Here is a 2902-nt window from a genome sequence, read left to right as displayed (position 1 = left end):
CTGAAGCCTGAGGTCCAAAGTGAAGTTGGATGCTGGATCCTAAAGTGGAATTGGATCTGAACTCTGAGATCCAATATGAGTGTTGAATCCTGGATCCTAAAATGGATTTGGAATTAAATTCAGAAGATGAATCAAGAATTTTCAAGTTTAAATTGAACTTGGAAAATGATTTTTAGAAATTGAATCTTGAATATACAAATGAATTTCAAAATATTGGACTTTGAATTTAAGATAGAATTTGGAATTTGAAATACAAGATGATTTTGAAGTTTCAAAGTCAAATGGGACCTTGAAATTAGATTCTTGAATCGTTTTGAGAACTAGAGTTGAATTTGAATTTATGAATAGGATTTGATCTGAGAAATGAAGGAAAGAATTACTTGGATTTATGAAAAAGAATTTAAAATATGATGCAATTCTATCCTAAATGATGAATGAATTTGAATTTTTGAAATTTGGATTTTGAAAAGCTATTTCATTCTTTAGATGAATTAAAATAAGATTGAAGATATAATACATCCTTGACTATGGTCATTGGATGTGTTATATAATAATCTATATTTAGATTCAAGTGAAGAATAAAATACATTTTGGTGCTTTTATAGAGTTTAAAATGAAATTAACTCTCAATATACCCTGACTATGGTCATTGGTATATATATTGAATTAATTCTAAGTTAAACTCTAATAAAAGAAGGAAATATTTGAAAATATGATGATTTTTTGAAGAGGATCTAGTGCGGATCCAATGTTATTTTATAAAAGGTAAAAATCCTAAGTCTTGTTTACACCCCAACTATGGTCGTTGATGTAAATCATCAACTTAGGACTAGTTTACCTCTTATGAAATGGTGCACGTGCCATTCGTGTTGCCATTTGTGAGAATTTTGAGAAATAAAGGAAGAAGCATGAAAATAAGCAATTTATGACATTATTATGCTCATTCATTCTATCTAAAATAAGAAATGTAAATTCTCATTAAGATCTAATTATTGAATTTACAACTCCAAATGATGATATTTTCCACATATTCCCTGCAAAACACTTGGTTAGTATGGAAAATAGAAGAGAAATAGCATATATCACATGGATTTCAGAGATGAAAAGCGATGAGGCACTCATATACCTACCTTGATTTCAATAACGAGATGCTTCTATGCTATGATTTTCATGATTCATGATGTGGGAAGTGACATATACCCACATATATATATATATATATATATATATATATATATATATATATATATATATATATAGGTTTATATATATATAAATATGAGTATATATATAGATATATATACATATATATACATTACAAATGATATATAGGCAACATAGGGGGATGGTGTTGATGAAGTGGACAAGTATACAAGAATAGGCCGAATATGGATGAAACAAATTAATATACAGGTAATGTCTTTATACCACTTGCTTATGACCAAAATTCAAATGTGACAGATCTAAGACCCAGATGTGAAAACAGGAAATCTATTGAAATTTCCTAACATGAGTAATATTGCATGTGAACTATACCCCCATGGAATTTTGCTATTACTGGTGTGCAGCAGTGAATGTGTGCACAGTGATGTGCACATGCCACAAATGAAGTACAGTAGGTGTGTGTACATGCTGCAGGATGCTGTGAAAGGGATGATGTTGGAATATACAAAACGGGAGTAGAGATTACAGCAGTGCCTTGGCACTGCTGTGTAACTTTAGGGAACAAAATTAATTTAACCCCTGGGGATCAACCTCCTGTCAAAGTCAGGCAGAGGAACGAAATAGCTGATCCCATAACCCCTAGTATATCTCATCCTTAAGGGATGATTCAGCAGCAGCACTAGCCAGAGACTTAACAAGATTCCAGAATCCATGTTATGTTGATGGATTCATTGGCACATGGTAAAGAACAAAAGTAGGCTGTAATTTCCCACTGGCAATCCTCAAGGAGAGCCCTTGTAATAGGTTCAGTCACTGAAAGTTTTATGAGAAAGGACCTCAAAGCAAACTCCATATCTGCTGCTTCAACGTTTGAGTTGAACGACTTGCCTAGAAAAGGCTGTAGGCATGACACTACAAAATGGATATAATCACGAAGTTGAGGATGATGAGCCCTCTGCACAACAATGTTCATGTAACGACGCCTCTCAAATGCACCAGAAGGATAAATCCCCTTTAGGAAGACAATGGAGTCGATGGCAACTTCTAAAAATTCGACCAGGATTTGTGTGATCTCACCTTGCCGGGACTGGTTTTTATGGTCCATTACAAATGATGTTATCATTCAACAACATCCAGCCAAGTTGAACTACTTCTATCTTTATCTGAATGATTAAAGCCCATCTCTTGAAATTGGGAGTAAAGCATATGGTTGATTATGAAGAGACAATTCATCTTTGAAAAACACACCTTTCCTGCAACCAACCTGCTCCATCCCTATTTTTGCAATACCTCCAGAATAGGCAACTTTGTCTGCTTGAGGGTGTGACATAAATGAAGTGTATACTAGTATATACATATATGATTAAATACAGAATACAGAGGATGCATGTGCAGCAACTTGTAGAAAAGCATAAACCCGATATGGAATAAGGCAATAGTAGTTTAACTTGAAACAACTTGCAGGTATTAGCGGATATATACTGATCTGTATCTGCAAATCAATCAATCAGTTAGATGACAAATCGGCATCAACAGAACTGGATCCATGAATCGTAGTTTCAGTAATATGATAAATCATCTCTAATTATGACCAATCAAACTGCAACAGGACAGGTTTCAGCCAGACTTTGATGATTCGAGCCCACATCGTACATATATACATATTCGAACCCACATAACTTGAAGAGTGAAACCGATATTAGTTTCACAGGTTTAACACAGAAGAATGGGTAACAAA

General features: G+C 33.8%; 1 pseudogene; it reads right to left on the bottom strand.

The window, feature by feature from the left end:
- Positions 1–1855: 1855 nt before the first annotated feature.
- LOC149840300 (DNA polymerase zeta processivity subunit pseudogene) lies at positions 1856–2269 on the bottom strand (annotated as a pseudogene).
- Positions 2270–2902: the final 633 nt, after the last annotated feature.

This window comes from Nuphar pumila, chromosome 4 (assembly GCF_984573655.1).
Source record: "Nuphar pumila chromosome 4, dmNupPumi1.hap1.1, whole genome shotgun sequence".
In the NCBI taxonomy this organism is placed as follows: domain Eukaryota; kingdom Viridiplantae; phylum Streptophyta; class Magnoliopsida; order Nymphaeales; family Nymphaeaceae; genus Nuphar; species Nuphar pumila.
The sequence above is the reverse complement of the archived record's forward strand: the minus strand, read 5'-3'. Positions and strand labels throughout refer to the sequence as shown.